A 23,243-nucleotide genomic window follows, 5' to 3' on the forward strand; every position below is an offset into this window, starting at 1 on the left:
CCAAAATGGCTGCTTACCCAGTCACCAGGTGGGTGACTGTTGTGACCCTTTACTTCAAATGCCTACCCCCTAGGAGCAATACCTGAGTTAGGCAAGTCAGCAGTTAGGGAACTCCTAGACCAGCCGCAGGGGAGTGGCAGGCTTTCCCACCGTCCTTTAATTTTTATAATAGTTTATTAAATTTTACACAGAAAAAAGAAAACAAAGAGCAATACATATATACACTTATATACATATTTTCCACAATAAAAACTAAAAAGAAGAGAGAGAAAAGGGACTTCCGGCGGCTGGCGCCATTGCGGATGGTCCTGGGTTGCTTCGGTGGCGAGGCACCCAGTTCATCCCGGGGGTTAGGAGCCCTGCAGCCGCATGCAGGGCTCTGGTTGGGGCGCGGGAAGAGCGTCCCGCGCCCTGGGCTCCCCGGCTATGCCCGTTGTGCTCCGAACCCTTCCCCCGCGCCCCCTGTAAGGGGGGAGTGGGGGTGAAGGGACCACGGAGTCGGGCTTCAGGGGACATGCCCCAACCGGGATGTTTACATGCGGCGGCAAAGTCCGTGAGGAGCGTCTCTGTTCTACCTGTCATTAAGAAGTTGCTAAGAAACCAGAAGCTGTGAGTAATTGACTGACTCTTTGTACTTCGGGAAAAGCTCTGGGATCAAAAGAAAAGGCAGCCCGCCTCTCTCCCTTCGGGGGTTGGAAGGAATTAACTCTTTAAGTGACTGCTGCTACACTAATCACTTGAAAGTGCCTGGAATTTGAAAACTGACTCTGTAGAGATTCCCTCTCAGGGGTTAATTGAGGAAAAATATCTCCATTTGAAGTTTTGGTCTTTATACTCTGGCTTCGGAAGAAATGGCGGCGATTTGGAATTGCGCAGGAGAAAATTGAGACAAAGGAGGAAAAAGACAGGAAATGTAATTTGATACCCACCTCCCTTCCCCGAAGATGTTGGACTTTGCGCTCATGCTGGCACAGAAGGACTGGGAGGTAGAGGAAAAGCTCACTGTCTTTCAATTGGAGCTGGCTAATCGAAAATTAAGAGTCTTGTGTGGGATTATAAATGGAAATAATCTGTATTCCACAGAGGAGGCTTTCCAAAAAATCTACTCAATGGAAACAGACTTTTGCAAAGAGCTGGAAGATGTGCTGGAAGGATGGTCTGAGATGGCAGAGCAAATCCGATTGGAACAGGGACTGTTTTCAGGGGGTGGCAGAAACCCTGAAACGGAAAGTTTTTTAATATCTAGATTCCGAGGTGGCAGCTCGGGGTCGAGGGACAGAGAATTAAGATTTCTACAAGAAGAAGAATTTTGGTACAAAGCTACGGAGAAGCTCAGAATGCAGAGGATGAACATCTTGGAGCTCGATGCAGGGTTTGTTGTGGTTGTAACCTGGATCTGTGGACATTCAGAAGCATACAATAGGGGATTCGGTTCTGGTGAAAGACAGGAGAAGACAATGGACAAAAGGGGAGTGGGTTGAATTAATCATTGTATAACATAGATGGTCTGCCATGGTATCCGAAATCGGAGTGTGAAGTTTGTTAAATAAGTTTATTTTAAATAAGTAAGGAGATATTGAATTTAAGTTAAAAGCAGCATGCTAAATGATAGAAGAAATAAGTTTAGCTCTAAGAATATTTGGTTAAGTTTTAGGTTATAATGCAAAAGATAAGACAAAGGTGTTTTTTCTTTCTATATCAAGATAAGTTAAACTTCTATGGAGAAAAGATGTTAAGGAGAAAGTGTATTGTATTAAAACCGAAGGTGTATAGGCGGGGGAAGTCAAGTGTCAAGATTCGGAACTAGAATTTTTTTTTTTTTTTCTATAGCAAGATATACAGACAAGAAGAAGAATCCTGACATTATGTGTATGTGTATTTGTATTTGTGTTTGTTTTGATATTTGTAGGTGTGGGGGTTGGGTTTATGTTGTTTTGTGAAAATGCCAATAAATTCTGTTAAAAAAAAAAAAAAGAAGAGAGAGAAAAGGAAAAGTAGAAAAAAAGAAAAAGATAGAAAAAAGACAAAGAAGAAAAGAAATACTTTAACCAGAAATACTACCAAATCCATACTTTAAACATTACAACATATAAATCTCAGTTAAAATATTAATAAAAGACTTCCACCGCATTCACCACACATCTCTTAGTAATCCTACTTGTATTCACATCTGTTCTTCAATCATTTTCCTTCCTTAGATTCTTTCATAATCCATCAAATCTTGTTCGTTCTCTATATTCTTTGCAAGGTTAGTCTGGACACAACCAAACTTTTGTATTTGAGCCCTGCTTGTATAAATAATAATTTAAGCATTCCCATTGTTTTTGAATTATGGTTTTAGATTTGTGCCTTATTAAATCAGTCAGTTTTGCCAACTCCAGGTACTCACATAGTTTACTTAACCATTTCCCCTTTGTTGGGATATAATTTCCTTTCCAGTGACTAGCTACCAACGTTCTCACTACTGTTGTTGCATACAGAAAGATGTTAATTTTATCTTTGGAGATATCCTTGTTCAAAATTCCTAGTAAATATGCTTCTGCCCTTTTGGTATATGATACTTTTTATCAATTTTTTAATCTCTTCATTATCATATCCCAATATTTTTTTATCTCTGGACATGTCCACCATATATGGTATAGGGTACCTATCATTACACCTCCAGCATTTATTACTGTTTGATCTATTAATTTTTGCCAATCTGTCTGGTGCCAAATACCATCTGTAGTGCACCTTCCTGTAATTCTCTCTTAATGAATAACTGTAAAATATTTTTTTTATCCAGAACTTTTTCAAATCTTCATATTCAATTGTATACCCTAAATATCATTCCCACTTAAGCATATTTCCCCCTTTAACTTCTTGGTCTGGGAGGACCTTATCTAATAGTCTATACATTTTAGAAAGTGTTTTTTTGATTATTTTCTATTTTTGATATTTTATTCCCAAATCCCCTAGTTTTTATGTCTTTCTCGTGTGTAGCCTTGAGTTGAATATATTCTAACCAAATTATTCCCAGTACCTTAAGTTCTTCATATTCTTTTAATTTGATGTTTTCATTCGTTCCTTCTACCAAATCTCTGTAGACTGGCCAGACAATTTTTGTATTATTTTTTAATGTCAAGGTTGCCTCTATTGGAGAGGTCCACCATGGGGTTATTTCTATAATTCTCTCTTTCAGACTCCCATACCTCAAATAGGGCATTTCTCACTAGGTGGTTCGTAAAACCTTTCTGCAATTGTATTTTCCCATAGAATAAATACCGTATTTTCCCCTCCATAAGACCCACTTTTTTCTCCTAAAAAGTAAGGGGAAATACCTGTGCATCTTATGGAGCGAATGGTGGTCCCTGGAGCTAAATTGCCCAGGGGCCAAAAGCAGATTGTGCCTTTTATTTTACAAAGAGAAAAGGGGGTGTTACCGAAAATATTACTTTATTTCAAACTATTCCAATAATAGGGACAAAATATTTTAAAAGCTGGCAAAGAGAACTTGCCAATTTTATTTGGCAAGGGAAGAAAGCCAAAATAAAACCAGAAATAATGACCACCATTTTAATCATTGACACTCTCCCCCATAGTGAGAGTTTTACTCTGTTCCATTTTGACGCTGTGATAATGACACATTCATTGACTTTTCTGGCAGGAAATGCAATCAAACTTCTGAATCTGAACTACACACAGGCTAACACAGGGCAGCCCCCCAGAAGAAGCATCTTTCTTGTATCTTTTTGTTTACAAGGTGTCTTTGCTATCGTAGTAGCTTCTCTTTTCAATTTTATTAATACTTTCTGGATGCTTTCTACTGGTGTTTCAGTTGTTATGATTACGTCGTTCGCAAATGCTTTTACTTTGTAGCAATGTGTCCCCAAATTTATGCTCTTTATTTCTTTATCTTTCCTTAATGATATTAATAATGTTTGCAATACTGTAATGAATAGAAGCGGTGATAGAGGGCATCCTTGTCTTGTTCCTCTTTCAATATTGAATTCCTCCGTCTTTTTACTTGAATCTTGGCCAATCTGAACAGGCCAAGTTGACAGGGCTTTAGACCCGATAAAGGTTGTCTGATCCCAGGCTCCACAGTTGGTTGCAGAAAAACCCTCCCTATCTCCCCCCCCCCCCAATATTTAATGATGCAGTATGCTAACATTTTCCTTCTAGGGCACTGCATTCATTGGCTTTGTTGTGGTTCAACAATGGTTGCCATTTTCAGAGCAGGGAAGGAATTTTCTCCCAAAGAGATTGACCCCATTTGGAGGTTTTGTCTTCACCATAGCAATAGTCACAACTTTGGCGGATGAGGCATGGAAGGAACAAACAACCATAAACAGTGTGCAGTAAAGGCGAATGAGCGCCAGATGGGTTGGCCTGTGATATCATGAGAGAAGCCCATCCTTAAGTTGTGCTGGATAAACTGCTTGAAATCCACATTGTAGATGTGATCTTGCAAAGAGAAGGCATGGTTCCACATGCCCTGCTCAAAAGCAGCAACAAGTGAAATAGGCTTTTCATACTCCATCCATTTCCTTCCAGTAAGCCTACCATTGTTGACAAAGGAATTGGGGCTGCTGCAGTTGGACAGTTGCTTTACTTGGTCAGATGGCACAAATGGTTGGAGCACCATGGTATTTAAGGCATGCCTGCAAGGAGTTGTGGCCCAGCTCTGACACAGAGCACTTCCGATTTGAAGCTGTGATAATTACACATTCATTGACTTTTCTGGCAGGAAATGCAATCAATTTGTACCCCGCCCATCTGGCTGGGTTTCCCCAGCCACTCTGGGCGGCTTCCAACAGAGATTAAAAGTACATTAAAACATATTAAAAGAACATTACAACATAGGCATTAAAACTCTGGGCGGCTTCCAAAAAAATATTAAAATACAATAGTCCGTCAAACATTAAAAGCTTCCCTAAATTTAATGTTTTCCCTTGCCATTATACTGATATGTTGCATTGAATTTTATTCATACCAATGGGCCTGGTGTGACACATTATCAAATAACATTGGACAACATTGCTTTTCACATACCGGTATTTCTGTTCCCTCATTAAAATGGAAGCAAAGAACTAAAGGTAAAGGACTCCTGGATGGTTAAATCTAGTAAAATTTGACTATGGGGCGCTCATTTCTGTTTTTAGGCCAAGGGAGCTGGCGTTTGTCCACAGACAGCTTTTCTGGGTCATGTGGCCAGCCTGACTAAACCACTTCTGGTGGAAGGAACACATGATGAGTGCCAGAGCACATGGAAATGCCATTTACCTTCCCACTGCAGTGGTACCTATGTATCTAGTCACGCTGGTATGTTTTCAGACTGCTAGATTGGCAAGAGCTGGAACAAAGCAACAACAGCTCACCTAGTCTGCTGGATTCAAACCTTAGGATTGGCAAGCCCCAGGGGCTCAGTGGGTTAGACTACAGCACCATCTGTGTTCTGAAACAGAGAACTATATAGCTGGAATATGGCCCCAAATGTTTTCAGTTTACTACTGTGATTTTCAGGGATAAGGGGGATGCAGAATCGGTATCCCTTAAATCCACCACATCTCATTCACTATCAGTTTTCATATAATCCCTGTCCATGTCTTCTTGGACTGGCCAGATCTGTATGTCTCTCAGGCTAGCTCTGCTCAGCTTGATCAGAGTCTGTAGGCTGAAGTGTGACAGGTCCAGCCTTTTTAACCAACTTAACATTTTTGGTTGAAGGTGTGATTTCAGTTTTCTCCATTTTTGGACAACAAGTCCTTTAAAACAAAACAGAAAGGGATTTATATCATTGCCTCCTCTACATCTTGTCTATTTTGACTATCTCTACTTTGGGTCAAAAGTAAATTATTCAATAACACTAGTTTTTCCTTTATTTAGAACATGTAGCTGAAGCCTTCAGTGGATCGGTAGGGGAGATTTAAACATTTGACATCTGGTATGTCTTTGAACAATTGTGGCTTCTCAATAAACCCCTTTACTCCATGTGCAGGGAAGATATGGGTAACACACGATGTGATTGACTATAACATGTGCCTTAGCTCATGGAGACAAAACTATAACAAGGGGTCAGGAAACAAGTGGTCTTGCAGATAGTCTTCCTGGTTAGCTCAGTTGGTTTGAGCATGGTTTTACAGTGGTACCTCGGGTTAAGAACTTAATTCGTTATACAGGTCCATTTTTAACCTGAAACTGTTCTTAACCTGAGGCACCACTTTAGCTAATGGGGCCTCCCACTGCCGCCGCCCCACCACCACACGATTTCTGTTCTTATCCTGAAGCAAAGTTCTTAACCCGAGGTACTATTTCTGGGTTAGCGGAGTCTGTAACCTGAAGCATCTGTAACCTGAGGTACCACTTTATTATTATTCTTCCTTTACTAATGGAGTACCATTAGGAAAACTGTGTTTCAAGAACCAGTCTACAGTGGTACCTCGCAAGACGAATGCCTCGCATAACGAAAAACTCGCTAGACGAACGGGTTTTGTGATTTTTTTAGGTGACTCGCAAGACGAATTTTTCTATGGTCATGCTTCGCATGATGAAAATTTCAATGCATTCCTATGGGAATTAAATTTCAATGCATTCCTATGGGAAACCGTTCTTTGCAAGACGAATTTTTCACAATACGAAACGACTCGCGGAACGAATTAATTTCATCTTGCGAGGCACCACTGTATTTGCCATTTTATGGTCCATTCACTCCATTTGGACTTGAGGCGAGTCCAAGATGTCAGTGTGTAAAATGCGGAATTTGAACACTGGTATACCTTTATCTTCTTTCCCTTGTTCTTCTCTTCCCATTTGGAAGTTCTGCCTTTTTTCCATGTCACTCGTGTTTTTTGTCCTGAAGACTGAGATGAGTCAGAGATGCCAGCATTTTAAAAAAATGTGTAATTTGCACAAGGTTGATATATTCGTATCTTTAAAATTCACACACAATCAAGAAGAAGAAAGTTACTGGTGACAGAACAATGTATTCCACTGCACCTGAGGGCAACAGGCTAGCTTAAGTGAATGTATGGTAGGGAATGTGGCACATATAGCTCTGACTTCCAGGTTGTTGCTGCTGCCTCAACTCTGCCTAGTGGCAGGGTCCCTTAGTGGGACCAACGGAGTGTTCCTCACTCTTCCTTGTCAGATGAGGTTTCAACACCTGACAAGGGCTTTTGACAATGGATAAAGTGGTTTCTGGGTATAGAAAAAGTTTCAGGGAAAATTTCTGTACACTTTTTTATCCTAGGAATATCTATTTCCCAGCATAGATTTGCTAGCCTCCCCCACTTTTAGTGGTTTTAAGAGGACCTTGCTTTATCATGCAAGAATCTCATTACAATTAATCTCCTGCGACAGAAATCCTTGTATTGTTAGGCAACTGCTCTGGGTTTTGATACTCTGAATCTATTTCAGTTTTATTGCCACATGGAATGAAATGGAGCAAGATGGGTCCTTGGTAGCCACAAATCAAAGGAGAAGTCTCTGATCAACTGCCATGAGGTTCATTCAGATAACTAAAATATTTCTGTGCTCTTGGCAGCCTCCCTGGCAGGAAATGATCCATTAGGGCCTGAAGAGGGGAGAACAGATAAAAGTTAGGCAGGATGTCAAATTATCCCATCTCCTGCATTCCCACTGATAAAACTGCTCCATCTGGATGAAGCGTTTGCTTGTAGATCTCCCAAGGCCGACTAAAAAATTATTCCCAGTTAGTCCCACTTCAGTGAGATTAAATGGAGAATTATGTGTTTATCAGCACTGCTTTGGTGGGACTAACTGGAATGAAGAGTGTTGGAGGTCATCACCTTTAATATTTCACATGTGGATATTCTTTTATTTGCTTACAAAATTCCTATTCTCACAACAAAGGTGACTTCACTCCCATTTTACAGGGGGTGGTCCTCTACTGGAGGTATTCCTCTGTTTGGAGGGCTACATAATCCATGTTGGGTTGAAAAATGAAGAACAATAAAAAGGTGGCAGTAGCCTTGAAGATGCACCCGGAGGATATTGCTGACCAGCAAAGAGGTTTCCTCTCCAAAAGGAATAATGCTGTACACATAAACAAATTATAATCACCCCCTTGCCAATCCTTACCCTAGTCAGTGATGGCTGGTGCCCATTGGAACTAGGAGGACAGAAGGCAGGCAGACAAACAGAAGATGGAGTCAAAGCTAATGACAGCCAGAGACAACTAATGGCCAAAACCAAACCTTCAACTTTTAAGTAAGAAACAGGCATTTGGAAATAGAGGCTAGCTGAGGGCAGAATGAGGTTGGTGGGACAGTGCCCCATTTGCTTGGATAGACCAGTCTCCGTGGTACCAGGTGATTTACCAGGGAATGGGGATGGAAAACAAGAGAGTTGGAATAAATGTGAGGTTCAAGCCCTCATTAAGTGAGACTGGAACATGTAGATGTTTGTGGGGCAGGTCTAGGATAGTGCCATGCTACACTTTAACATAAGATGGTTGTGTGTCTTAGTTTACCAAAGGCTGCCATCTATTTGTAGGGCTGTCTGTCTGTAGGGCTTCTGTCTGAAGGAGCCTTCAATGTGAAGATCTGCCCGGTTCACGACTAGTTTTAAAATACAGAATTTTAAGAAGGGAGAACAGAGACCTTGACATTGTTCTTCAACTGTTAATACCTTAGTGTACGCACACAGCTATAGTATGCAAGCGTGTGTCCTCTTTTGTCCTCTTTTTTTGCAGCGGGCAGTGCTTGAGTGCCTACCATAGTTAAGTGTGGTAGCCATAGTGGCGGCAATAGGTGGCACTGGACTTAGTTCTATGTGGGTTGGAGTCTGACATTTCCTGTGACTATTCTGTTTCCTTAGATTCCTGTTTTCCCCACTTAGTATGTAGCCCCTGAATGTAGGAAATGTATCTCTCAGGATGGAAAAGTTCCACACCTCTTCACTATACAGTATCAACACCACTGTTTTCAGAGTCTCAATAGCAAGGGATTTCCACTCTATCAACTCAACAGTGCAAGGTATTGGGTCACACACCCAAAGGCTGATGCAGGATTCAGGTAACAAATTTCTACTTAGTTCTAAAACAGGGGCTGGAAACCTCCAGCTCATGGGTCAATCTGGCCCATCAGGGCATTTCTCCCCACACTTGACATCACATATCACTTCAGGTAGGTTAGGACAAGGCTACTTAGGAATAACTGGGAGCTCAAATTGAGCTCCTGATTGTTCTGCTGCAATTGGGGCTCTTTGCGGATCAGTTGCACCTAGCCCTCTAAACAAGACAATTTTCGCCTCCTCATTGGCTACACGGCATGAGGCCTGCATGACTTATTGGACTGTTCAAGGCCATTGATACTTGTCTGCACCTCTCCCCTTGCTGGGTGCACAGCTGCCCTACCCCTGTTGTGCAGAGGGTGGGGAGGAGTAATATAGATGAGAAGAGGTAATATATTGTAGAAACATATATGTTTCTGTACCTCTCCAGGGGGAAACCTATCATTCTTCCAAACAGATCTCAAAAGGGCAAAATAGTGACTGCTTTAATTCCCAGCTCAAACCACCCTTAACCTTTAAACCACCTTAACTGCTAAACACCAGATAATTTAAATTATCTCATCTCCAAATCCAGAGATTATCCATTACCTATGCATTTTTATTATGAAAAGAAGAGAGGAGGGAGAAATGCAATAAAAAGGCATGCCTCTTCCTGCTTGGGGAAATAATAGACATATTTGCATAAATATATTATTGGGTACAAATTGCCGGGCTTCAACTAGGTCGACTATTGCCTTGATAAACTCTCTGTGGAAAAGATACTGGAAAGCTTTCATTTTTATTTTAATTACAATGAATTTCTTCTTATGTGAAGGTGGAAGCGAGTCTTGCATAGAGAGTCTTGTGCAAAGCCAAGCCTCTTTCTCCACCACCCCCACTGTCTTTCCTTCAGGAAGCTGTTTCGTTTATGGCCAATCCAATTTTATGCAGTCCAGATACATTTTATTAGCATATTATCTGTGCAGGTTATTCAGTCAGTCAGCTGTGCACTTTTCAGAGATAAAGTGACATAATTTCTCCTGTTGTGGGTGCTACAATGCTTCCAATCCCCCCGCCCTCTCCATACAGATAAAAGCAGTAGGGAAAATAAAATGATCATGAAGCTATATTTTCATCTTTGACTATATTAATGTCATGAGCTCAGGCTCTTAAGATCTTATAGGGGGGATTTTCTGAGAAAGACAGCCCAGAATATGTTATAGCTATAAGGGTATGAAAGGGAGTTGAGAAGAAGAAGAAGAAGAAGAAGAAGAAGAAGAAGAAGAAGAAGAAGAAGAAGAAGAAGAAGAAGAAGAAGAAGAAGCAGCATTTGAAAAAGGCTCAGATGCTTGAATAAACCAACTGAACCCAGAACTGCCAAGCACTTTTCATTACTGCTTACAGGGAAATGTTACACAAGCTCTAATGACTGTCTTTAATGTAGGGTGGTGGAACATTTTTCTGACAAGAGTTTTTTAATTTCAAGGAAGCAGGACACTGGAGACAATCAGGTTTCCACAGGTGCATAGAGGCATTCTGATGTGGGAGGGATGGGAGCAAGGGGGGGGTGAAAGAGAGAAAGAAAACCCTCTATTCCTTGCCAACATAGGAAAGAGACTCGAGACTCTTTCTTTGTATGTCTTCTTTCCCGTCTAAAGCACCTCAAAATTGTACAAGTCCAAGACAGATTTACAAGGTGCTTTTGGTTAAATATATCCTGCATGGGTGGAAAACCTTAGGTCAAATGTAGCCCTCCAGGTATCTTTGCCTGGCCCTCATACTCTCCCCTCCTCTCCCCAGGGTGCACACCTGATCAGCTGTTCTTTGCAACTTCCTTGAGTGTTTTTGGCTGACTGGAATGCATCCTTCAACTCTGGTAATGCTTCTTGTTTTCTTGGATGGAGGATGGGGTGGTGGTATGAGAGTCAAAGGTAATTGCATCCCTTCCCATCTCTGACATGTGGCCTACAGAAGGTTGCCAGGTGTACTGTAACTCTCCTTGTAGGGGCCAGAACTGGAATTTCCATAGTTTGTTTGTTTGTGTGTTTGTTTGTTTGTTTGATCTCTATCCCACCCTTCCTCCCAAACAGTCTAGCTGGCTGGCTATATGGTTATAGTTTAATTATAGCTATTTATTAGTCTCCCCCCCCCCAGAGATAAGCCCTCTCAGAGGTATGTACAGAGAGGAGTAAAAACAACAGAACAGTAGACAGAAACAGCATGAGAGAAACTGAATTAGATCACCATAAGTGCAATCTTATGAAGGACTTCAAACTTAAACACTCTTAAGGAAAGGCAGAGCTTTTTCTTCTTTTTTAAAGGTGAAGTCTAAAGGCCTACTTGAATGCAAGAACCCAAAGGATGTAGCAAACCCACTTCTTGGAGCATAAATCCCTCTGAATTATTGGGACATGTCTCTGAATGTCCATGCTGATAACCACTCTTCATATCAGCCTTAATGTCTCTTCTCATTCATTTTAAGATTGTGAAATAGTTGCTCTTTATTGGACTTTTATTTGGATTTCCATCATGGCCACCACAATTTCTTTTAAAGAAGGCTTTAAGTGGGGGGGGGGGGTTAGGCTTCATGTTATGCTTTTCATTTCTGCAAACCGCCTCAGATATCTTGGGGGAGAGGCGGCCAGGATATGAATCTAAGGCAGGGAGTCAGAACATCAGTACGACAAGCATCAATAATTCTGCTTTATCTTACAATTCTCCCTGGGAGACCAGAAAGAAATGAACGGAGGCAGCACAGCAAAGGACTTGTTGTATTCTGTCCATCGTTACTGGCAGCAGTTATTTTACTACTGACTTAAAGCATCCCTAAATTCACCCACAGAATCTCATTACTATTTTATCTGCTATAGCAGACTTGCCCCACCCCATAAATATAGTAGACCCACCTCACGGTATGCCAATTAAATGAAAGCCTGTGGTAAATTGTAGACAATCTGATTGGCGGTTCTTGTGTGAGGGCAAACTTTGATTCAGTGCATCTCAGGTAGGAGTTATTAAAAACAAGGAAAGTTTTATTTACAAAAAAAAGGAAGTTGGTGAAACAAAGTTGGGTCAAAAGATGTGTTCCTTCAAGTAGAAGATAACTTATTACTTAAATTAAATATAAGGATGTCACAGGCTTGAACATTGTATTACAGGCACGGCTTCTCTTAAACTCCCTTTACTCAAAATCAGTTGTTACTCCTTTCTAAGTCCTTATGCTTAGTTTGGGCAGATTCTTCAGATCAATGCTTTTAACACAGCTTATTAATTTGGTTTCATTAGTTACCCATTCAAGTATTCTAATCAGTATACCAGACCCAGGGGATCACCTCACCCCTTGTTACTGGTTTGGGCAGCAACGTAGATAGCCACTCAGATGCCCGGGGTGGTGAACAGGCGCTGCAGCCAGGGACTGAGCGAGCTGCCCACGGGGGCAGGGCAAGCCAAGGAAGGGTGCGCTGCGTGGAGCCTCTCTGCAGCCTCCCCCCTCAGCTGTAGGGCGGCTGAGGCGGTGGGCAGATGCAAGCCCTGCGCTGCTCAAAAAAGCAGTGTGGAGCTTGCAGGCAGTCTGCCTGCTGCCTCCTCCTCAGGAGAGACGTGTGGCTCAGGCACGCTGCAGGCCCCACTGTGCCCCCCACCTCACCTAGCTATGCCTCCGGATTAGGCAGATTCATGGAGGAGAGGGCCGTTGAAGGCTATTAGCCATAAAGGCTGTGCTCTGTCTGCAAAGTTGGAGGCAGCAACAGGGGCGTCGCTAGGGGGGTGCGATGGGGGCGGTACGCCCTGGGCGACAGGGGTGACAAGCAGCGGGTGGGGGTGACAAGCGGCAGGTGGGGGTGACAAGCGGCGGCCCCTCCCGCCACTCCCCACGCAATGGCGGTCACCCTGGGAGCAGCAGCGCTGCACAGAAGGGGTGCTCCTTCGTCCGTGCGCTGTTGCTCCCGGGGCGACGGAGCGAGCGGCGGCGCATGGGGGTGACAAGCAGCAGCCCCTCCCGCCATTCCCAAGCACTGCTGCTCCCTCCGTCACCCCAGGAGCAACAGTGCACGGCCAAGCAAGCACCCCGTCCATGCAGCGCTGCTGCTCCCGAGGTGACTGGCAGCGTGGGGAGTGGCAGGAGGGGCCACCGCTTGTCACCCCCATGCGCTGCCGCTCGCTCAGTCGCCCCAGGAGCAGCAACGCACGGCCGAGGGAGCACCCCGTCCGTGCAGCGCTACTGCTCCCAGGGTGACCGGCCATGCGTGGGGAGTGGCAGGAGGGGCTGCCACTTGTCACCCCCACACCCCGCCACTCGCTCCGTTCCCCCGGGAGCAGCAGCGCACGGTGTGTGCGGTGCTGCTGCTCCCGGGGCAACGTAGCGAACGGTGGCACGTAGGGGTGACAAGCAGCAGCCCCTCCCACCATTCCCATGCACTGCCGCTCCCTCCGTCACCCTGGGAGCGGCAGCGCACGGCCCAACGGCGGAGTGTGCATGCGCGGCATTTCGCGCAGGCGCACTCTGTCAGACCGCCGCTTCCACAGCCTCCTTTTGAGCCGCAGAGCTCAAAAGGGGGCTCTTCAGCTTAAAAGGGGGCTGCAGAAGCGGTGGCAGCACTCCCGGAAACGCCACGGGGACGGGGCGTTTCCTTTGCCGCCCCGGGTACCGCGGAGCCTTACTCCGCCACTGGGCAGCAATGCTTCTGGTTTCTGGAAATCACTAGAGGGAAGAGTGCTCCTGCAGTGGCATAGGAAGGGGCATGCAGTGGGTGTGGGTGTTATATTTTCAAAGAAACATTTTTGCCATTTTGTCACCGCCCTCAGCGATAACACCCAGGGCGGCCTGCACCCACCGCATCCCCTTCCTATGCCACTGGGTTTGGGAGTCTTCATTACTTAGAAGAACTCTCCCCTCCTGGCTGGAATGAGACCTAGGTAGCCTGTATTCCCACAGCTTCTACCTTTCCTGGATCAGGCTCAGTCCACAAGTTAATTCCTGTCTGTACACTCAACCCAGTCTTCCTATCTAAGGTGCAACGCCCTTTTCTCTTGCTGTAGATAGTCTCCTCAGAGTGGATTTTCAACTCATATCAGAACTAGTTCTCCCTCCCTCCATCAAATCCTATCCTAATTCCTATCTCCCATCTCAAAACAAAGTATCTCTGTCCCAATCTACCTCTCTCACTCAGAAACTGCTCCTTTTATTCTCCCTTCCAGATTACTGCTCCTCCCTGCTCTGTGGTTAGCTGGCTTTGTAGCCAGTCAGCAAGAGGCTCCAACACTCTGATAGAGTTTCTGAGGGACTGCATCATCAGACTCTGGTCTGGCTCTGTTGTCCATCACACCTGCCTATAAACAGCAGCCATTTTGAGACAGGCTGGCAGTATTAATCCTGAGCCTGTCATGAACGCCTACAAACCACTTTCAATAACATTGATCTGACTGTCAAAATGGGAAAAATGTCAACATCTCAAGCTATCCAATTATAGTCTAGGAACCACACAATTCTTTGCAGGGGAAAACAAAGGGTCTGTTTCTTAGCATCCCTAACACAAGTCACTGCTGTGTGCAGAAGAGAATACATTATGATAGAGATGCTTCTTAAATCCAATTGTACCTTGTTTAGTGAGATTTGTGCTCCAGGGGTGGAGAATGTCAGCACTATTAAGGCAATGGAAATGAAACAGACATGTTCTGACACTTACAGGTGGGTCAAACATGAATTGCAATGAAATTTTAAAAAATGGCAACATTTTTTTAAATGGGGGGAACATTTAAACATTTTTTTTCAATTCCCCCCCCCCACACACAATACAGGTTCATTAATTAATGGTTAAGGCAACAAATTTACCTGTAACAGAATATTCAAAACTTAAATGAAATTAGAAGGATATTACTTTACATTTTTGCAAGCAAGTTCATTATTAGCAGAGTGTGTTTGAGAATCCTCCTCCCAGTTGGTTATCTTTAATTCAGTTTCAGACCATGATGTGCCCCTCTATTGTTCTGCAATTTCTTATGAGATTGATGATGAACTGAGTTAGACACAAAATGTCAAAAAAGTAGGTTTATCACCCAATTAAAACTTAGGCTACAATGCAGACTTTATTGGGAACAAGTATCCTTGTACTGTAATTAGAGTTATTTCTGAGCAAATCTGCCAAGTTGTACTATCCAGGTTACAGCACAAATCTATGGAAATTTACTGAGAAGTAGGGATGGAAAGATCTGGCAGTTTCATTTCCCATAATATCATGCCTTTCTGCTTGTTACATTAAATAATATATTTGTTTTTATGCTCACTTTCCCCTAATATATCTATATTGATAAACTCCTATTGTTGCAGAATGTGTGACTTTTATAGATTCACCTTTAAATGCAAACTGAATTGAATTTCTCCCCCATCCCTACTCAGTCATAAGTCCTGCTATAGTGAAATGGAACCTGTAGTCCTCCATGTGTTGCTAGACTACAGCATCTCATCCCTGGCTACTGACTATGTGGGATTATGGTAGCTGGGGTCCAAAAATATCTGGTTCCTCAGCTCTGTCCTACTACATAATACATGACCTTCTGTCATGTCAGTAGTTCTCCTATGGTACATGTGTTTGTCACTGAAGATAACATCTTAAAAGAGAGATGTTGTTGTTGTTGTTCAATCGTTCAGTCGTGTCCGACTCTTCGTGACCCCGTGGACCAGAGCACGCCAGGCACGCCTATCTTTCACTGCCTCCCGCAGTTTGGCAAAACTCATGCCAGTCACTTCGAGAACACTGTCCAACTATCTCATCCTCGGTTGCCCCCTTCTCCTTGTGCCCTCCATCTTCCCCAACATCAGGGTCTTTTCCAGGGAGTCTTCTCATGAGGTGGCCAAAGTACTGGAACCTCAACTTCAGGATCTGTCCTTCTAGTGAGCACTCAGGGCTAATTTATTTAAGGATGGATAAGTTTGATCTTTTTGCAGTACATGGGACTCTCAAGAGTCTCCTTCAGCACCATCATTCAAAAGCATCAATTCTTTGGTGATCAGTCTTATTTATGGTCCAGCTCTCACTTCCATACATTACTACTGGGAAAACCATAGCTTTAACTATAAGGACCTTTGTCGGCAAGGTGATGTCTCTGCTTTTTAAGATGCTGTCTAGGTTTGTCATTGCTTTCCTCCCAAGAAGCAGGCATCTTTTAATTCTGTGACTGCTGTCACCATCTGCAGTGATCATGGAGCCCAAGAAAGTAAAATCCTTCATGGATCACTGCCATGTTGTGGCGAAGGGGCTTGACTAACTCAGGGAAGCTATGAGCTATGCCATGCAGGGCCACCCAAGATGGACAGGTCACAGCGGAGAGTTTAGACTAAATGTGATCCACCTGGAGAAGGAACTGGCAAGCCACTCCAGTATCCCTGCCAAGAAAACTCCACGGACAAAGACAACAGGCATATAAAAGAGAGATGGGAATGGGGTTTTTTAAATTTAAAAATGGTATCTGCCATTTGCAGTTTTTTATAAATATTTATATTGGGGGGAAATGCCTTTTTTAAAAAAAGTGTGTAGGTCCATTAATTAAGGATGACTTTGTAGTCAATTAAACATATTTTAACTGATTAATATAAACAAACATTCTACTCTAACAAATAACACAAGAGGCATCCGTAGTTGCTGAGGAATATGAAAGATAAAAATCATATACAACATAAATGTAGTGTAGACATAATCTTGAAATGTTTGGTTTTGAGATAGTTTATTCCACTTCTAAAATGTGCTCTTTTTTAAACTAATAAATCCACAAAACCTTTTTGCATTTGCAGTGCCAAATGCAATTAAGGTACTGCTTGCCTCTTCTGTATAATTTCCTTAGTGTAAGATGTTAAATAAAAGCGGGCATCAATAGATCCCCAGTGGACAGAGGGGCGAGCACATTCACATTCCATTCTCACTGCTCTGCCATTTGTGATTACCCTTTGCTGATACTTGATAGTCACTTCTCTCTTCCTGTACAGCTGTGTTCAGAATTACTGTCCTCATTCTTCTGGTCACTAACAAATGGCTTTTGTTTCTTTGTTAGATTCTGCAGCTCCACCGCCAAGGAAAATCTTGTCAGTTCCCCCCATTGAATTTTCTGTGGCATTGCTTTGTCATCCGAGCACATCTTGTTCTCAAGACCTTCACGTTCTACTATTCCCTGCATCTCAGCTTCCATCTTTTAATCCATGGAATTAAATTAGCAGATTTTGAGATAAGGAGGGACCGGGTAAATTAACCACTGTGTGGAGAAAATGGATAAAGCGTGTTCTCCTTCATGGAGAGCACGTGTTGCGGTGGGGGCTAACAAGTCACCCCTCTGCTGCTGAGCGGGTTAGTCTGGATGGCCTCAACTTTGATTGGGCTCTGGGTGTCTTGAAGGTCTTGACTATCTCAAGGCAACTTTTTAAAAAATGTAGTATAAAACACCAACAATTGGGAAACAATTGCTTGCGAGTGCTCCAAATGGAAACAGCCTTTACCAAAGCTGTCATGGGCTTTGAAGACACTTGAACTCAGGACACAAGGGAGAAACGTGCTAAGAGGAAGGGACGCTTGGCAAATCCACAACGTGATCAACTCCCACCTGGAAACCAATGTCCCCACTGTGGAAGGACGTGTGGATCCAGAACTGGCCTCCACAGTCATTTACGGACTCATTGTTAAAACTGTGTTTATGGAAGATAATCCTACTCAGCTACAAGTGATCGCCAAAGAAGGGAGACAGGCTGACCCAAGGAGGTGGTGGAACCAATGGTAGCTCTGTGTAACCACTATGACTTGTTTGCAAAGCATTTTGAGGATAAAACCACTTGCATCCACTGGGATCTTGACTCTGCTGTTATAGCAGATGAGTCTCATGGGTGTCCAGAGCACTGTCTAGTCCTGTTGTTTTGGAAAATTTTCAAATAGTAAGGCTTGAGGATGTGGTCAAGGTGTTTGTATTAGTCAGGGCAACAACTTGTGCTTTGGACTCTTGCCCTTCTTGGCTGATAAAAACTAGTGGTGGTGGGTCAAGAAGAGTGTTCCTATTTCCATATGAAATGCAAGACGGCGTAGCATTCTGATCCAAGTTTCATTAAGAAAACATTATCCATAATATCAGCACCAGGCAGCTGCAGTCAAAATGGCCAGTCAGAATGGAAAATCCTATTTAACAAAACCAATAAAAGAGAGCGGCAATACTATTTTCTTGTTTCCCTTGTTCAACTACAATTCCATAAAACAGTGGATTTGTAGCTTCTCATTAATAAAAAATAAATAAAGGGTGTGAGGGGTGGGTGGGATCGATGTGCCTATACTTCTTAATTCCACCCCTGGGCCTTTTCTATACTGAAAATAGTGTTAATTTGTTCCCCTTCCACTGCTGTAAATATTGCTCCCTTAGAAAATAAGTGATTTATTTGACTGGAACAAAATCCATCTTGTGTCTCCAAGTGGTTTAGGGTTGCATGATCTATGTCTGGATTGGCCCACTTAATGCTATTTATTGCTCTATGAATGATATTAAGATGGATTTCTTAAGTCTGGTGGAATTACTTTTTCTTCTTTCGTGCAATTTTTACTTGCCGTAGCAAACAAGACTTCGCCAATGTACCCATATAAAATAACTATTATCGTTCTTTTCCTCTGCATTTTTAAAGCATAAATATTATTGGCTTTGAAGCAACTATGACAGAATTTACTGACATCAGAAAAATGCCAGCTCCAGCCCAACCAGAGGTAAAGTGTATAGGGCATTTTGAGGGGTGGGTGGCAAAGCTGTGCATATGCTTTGTCCTCCCCAGCAGTATATATGGTGGAAGAGTAACTAGAAGAAGCAGAGAAAAGCTCCAACCAGTGTTGTTGTTTTTCTATTTTAAAAAAAGTGCCAGAACTCACGAACACTTCCCTTGTTCTCTAATGGTGCCTACCTGAGAGGTGCTAGATCTGTTCGAGCAAGTTCCAGCTGAGAAAAACCCCTGGTTCTAACTTGCCTAAGGGGGCCAAGTTGGCATTACTACAGTGAATGAACAGATGCAAGAAGCAGCATCCTTTGGTCATAAAGCACCAATGCCAGGGAATTTGAAGAGAGTCAGGGCAAACATAGTTGCCTGACAGCATGAGTGAAACTAACTCTGTTTTTTTTTTTTTTTTTATAAGAATTTATTGACATTTTTACTTATAACAACATACAACCTTAACCACACCTACATTTATACACATACAAAACAAATACAATTACACATCTAATACAAAAATTGCCATGATTTTTCTTCTTAATTAAACATCTCAAAAAAAAAAATCCCTTTTTCCAATCTTGACAGTTGACTTCCCCTGCCTTTTCACCTTCGAGTTTATATCCATAATCTACTTTTTAACCTCTTCATTTAAAAAATTAAACTTAATTATATATATAAAGTAAAACATTCATCTTGATCTTCATCTTAATCTTAATTTTCTTAATCTATAAACTTAAACCACTTAAATTGACTTTATTTATACTACATCCTCATCAATCCTCACAAATCGTCCTCATCACATCTATCTCTTCTATCCTTTGAACTGCTGCTAATAACATAAAAACTTGAAATATCTCTTTTCATGTTCAAACAAATAATAAAACAAACTATTGTTGACAGTAAGTGAAACTAACTCTGAAGACAGCCATATAGGACTGGGGAGTGTGCTAGGAACTAAGAAATACAAAACACAACTTCTTTGTGTTTAGGAAATATGCACAAAAACCAACTGTAGCTCCTCTGGTGAGTTTCCTGAATTAAAATCTCTTTCTGTCTCAAATTCTTTCCAAACCCATCTCCTATTTGGGATTGAGCCTGGATCATTAATGTGTCAGGTAATGAGAGGACTTGGTGAGTACTGGTACGTTAAAGGAAGATTGGGACTCTTCTCATCATATAATGGTATCATATCACTGGACAACATTGCTTTTCACTGGTATGAAATTCAATGTCCATAAAGACTTCAATTAGAAACGCGTTATTTAAAGTCTGGAGCCAATGACACCATGGTGGCTCTCACTTCTAGAAGCCCACGCCATGAAAAAATTAAACATCAATAAGGAATGGGCAACATATAGAGATTTGATAATGGAAGGTCAAGGTAAACTTAGAATAAGACCATATGAGGAAATAAGGCATTATGTCTCCGACAGATGGCAATATATACAACTTGGAAGTGTCTTTAACTCAGATTCGGAAGTGAGGGCGGCGGAGGCGTCTGCTCTTTCTGCTTCTCTTTAGTCTTAAGAAGAGTCCACGGATAGTGACCCCTTTCTTATTCTCTTGCTTTTTGAATCTTGAAAAAAATAGGTACATTAGAAAAAGTATCAATTTTGTTATGTATTGGTTTAATATGCATACATGAGTTTCACTGCTAGTTCTGTAACTACCTTTCCTGCTGATCAGCCTTTGCTAGTGAAATGAACCATTGAAGTGTTGCAGTTGTTTAGTCAGGGTTAATCTTTTTGGACTGCAAAAAGATCAAACATATCCATTCTCAAGGAAATCAGCCCTGAGTGCTCACTAGAAGGACAGATCCTGAAGTTGAGGCTCCAATACTTTGGCCACCTCATGAGAAGAGAAGACTCCCTGGAAAAGACCCTGATGTTGGGGAAGATGGAGGGTACAAGGAGAAGGGGACGACAGAGGGTGAGATGGTTGGACAGTGTTCTTGAAGCGACTGGCATGAGTTTGGCCAAACTGCAGGAGGCAGTGGAGGATAGGGGTGCCTGGCGTGCTCTGGTCCATGGGGTCACGAAGAGTCAGACACGACTGAACAACAACAATCTTATATACCTCTTGATGAAGTCCATTCCTTGATGAAACAGGGGACACAAGCTAGCCACCCGTCAGAGGACAGACGAGGACGCCTGAGAGACTTTGCACTATCACTTTACAGTATATAAATATTGCACATCGAACTCTGCACCTTCAGAGCTGATCATTTGGATAATGAGCCATAGATCATGCCTTCAAGTAGATACTTGCATACATGTTTTATGTGATTTCAGTCTATTTGTCAATATAAATAATTTCTAGTTTAAATATTTTTACAATATTCTCGTAGTTCATATTGTAGTGTCTTTCGCGGTTTTGTGTATTTTATATTGGGCTTTCATTGCCATGTTTGTCTGTTGGCTGCCATTCCCTTGTCCCAGGTTCCAAGGACTGCCGCTTGCACTCAAGCTTACACCGACCAGCAGCAGTCACCCAGACCAGCAACAGAATGGAGGCCGTCAGAGTGTTGGAACCCTTCCAGCTCAGCTCTCCACAGAAGTGGGAAGATTACGTGGAGCGTTTTGAGTTCTACACAGCGGCGAAGGGTATTACAAATGCCGCAAAGAAGTGGGCCACGTTTCTCAGCTGTTGTGGCCCAGAGACCTTTGAGCTCGCGAAGGCGCTGCTGGCGCCAGTTAAACTACGGGACGTGAATTGGTTTGACATCATAGCCAAATTGACCAATCACTTGGCTCCGACCGCAACCAAGATGTCCCAGCGGGTCGATTTCCACAAGCGGCAACAGCAAGCAGGGGAGTCCACAGCTACATTCCTAACCGAACTCCGGAAGCTTGACCAGCATTGTGAGTTCTCCAATCTCGAGGAGAGCCTTACCGATCATGTTGTTTGTGGGCTTAGTAGCAGCAAGGCCCACAACCGCATCATGGTGAAAACTAAGGTCACCCTCACCTCCGCTCTGCAGGAAGCCATTGCTACGGAAGTCACGGAGAAGGAAGGGCTTGCCGACGTACCCAAGCCAGTGAAAACACCGTCGAGCACCACCCATTTCTTGGGAGACCCCATAACCAGTCCTGGTCCTCTCAGTCCTGTTTCCGTGACTCCATGTGTCAGGCATGTGGGCGGTTAGGCCACTTTGCAAGGGTCTGCCGTTCCGCTGCCACCCCTTCAGTGTCCCCGAGATCACCGCGCTGCAAACCTGTGTCCAGTACTCACCTCGTTGACTGCAACTACCTCACCGTGATAAACGGGAAGACAATGCCCTTCCCCACGCCGGAGAAGGCAACCATCCATGTCCAGATTGAAGTGCATCCCTGCGACATGAAAGTGGACTCCAGGTCAGGATTTTCCATGGTCTCTGACCGAACTGCCCACGCCTTCTTTCCGGGGGGTAAGTTTCCTTCATTGGAGCCTTTCCCAGCTACGCTGCAGTCATACATGGCGAGCCACATCTCAGTTTTGGGAATGTGCTCTGTCAAGGTACAATTCAGAGCCCGGATGGCCATACTGAAGCTCGTGATTGTTAGGGGTAACTGCCCCAGCCTGTTTGGCACAGACTGGTTTCCGGCGTTGGGACTGGGAATTTTGGGCCTTAATTATGTTACAGTTACTAATGAAAAATTTGATGTATTGTACCAGGAGTTTGCAATGCTTTTTGATGGATCCCTGGGGTGTTACAAGGAGGGGCCCACTGATTTTGCCCTTGATCCAAGTATTGCTCCCATCCAGCTTAAGCCCAGGCGAGTTCCCTTCGCCCTTAAGCCAAAACTCAATGCAGAATTAGACAAACTTGTAGCCCAAGGGGTGTTACAACCTGTTGAATCCATCAGATAGGAGACCCCGATTGTCACGCCCTTGAAGGCAAATGGGGATGTGCACATATGTGCACATTACAAGTGTACAATTAACAAAGCTTTACAGGGAAACTCATATCCCATTCCAGTAGTGTCTCAGTTGTTAGCGACGATATCTGGGGGCACTGTGTTTGCAAAGCTTGACTTGGCTCAAGCATACCAACAACTACCAGTGTCAGAGCACTCTGCTGAGGCTCAGACCATCGTCACCCACAAAGGCACTTTTAGGGTAAAAAGGCTCCAGTTTGGGGTCAGTGTGGCACCGGGAATCTTTCAGGGGCTTGTGGAGTGCCTCCTACAGGGGCTTCCAGGGGTCTTGCCCTATTTTGATGATGTTCTTATCGCTGGGAGAAATGCTCAGGACCTGCTTGAGCGCGTCCGCACTGTATTAACCAGACTGCAGGATGTGGGGCTTAAGCTTAAAAAGGAGAAGTGTGTTTTCGGGGTACCCAAAGTCGATTTTTGGGGGGTACGAAATTGATGCAGCTGGAATTCACCCCACAGCGGCCAAGACACGGGCCATTGTGGAGGCCCCTTGGCTGGGGAACAAAACTGAACTTCAGGCCTTCTTAGGCCTTCTCAACTTTTACCACGCCTTTCTCCCTCATAAGGCAACCATTGTGCAGCCCCTCTACAGATTGTTAGAAAAGAAAAGCATT

The sequence above is a fragment of the Lacerta agilis genome, chromosome Z (assembly GCF_009819535.1).
Source record: "Lacerta agilis isolate rLacAgi1 chromosome Z, rLacAgi1.pri, whole genome shotgun sequence".
In the NCBI taxonomy this organism is placed as follows: Eukaryota; Metazoa; Chordata; class Lepidosauria; order Squamata; family Lacertidae; genus Lacerta; species Lacerta agilis.